Here is a 310-nt window from a genome sequence, read left to right on the forward strand (position 1 = left end):
GTTGCTGCTGCACCTCCATTCCTTCATAGATATTGTTGCGGTGTACATACAGCACAAACAGCTCTGCTTGCATGCAGGCTACCCAGTGTTTAACAATACTCTACAGCTGTACTGCATGCACGCAGCTACACTTCTACAAGCCATATCAACAGCTGCAGCAGCAGCTGCTGCTGCTGCAGCTGCTGCTGCAGCTGCTGCAGGACACCAGGGGGCCGACGAGGATGTCAGTTGTATGTGGGGGCTTTCATATTGTGTTTTTTGTTTATACACAACCAAAACAGCACAAAGCTAAGACTGGGGGCCCCCCCCC

Source organism: Eimeria mitis, genomic scaffold, assembly GCF_000499745.2.
Source record: "Eimeria mitis Houghton genomic scaffold, Emh_scaff662, whole genome shotgun sequence".
NCBI lineage: Eukaryota > Apicomplexa > Conoidasida > Eucoccidiorida > Eimeriidae > Eimeria > Eimeria mitis.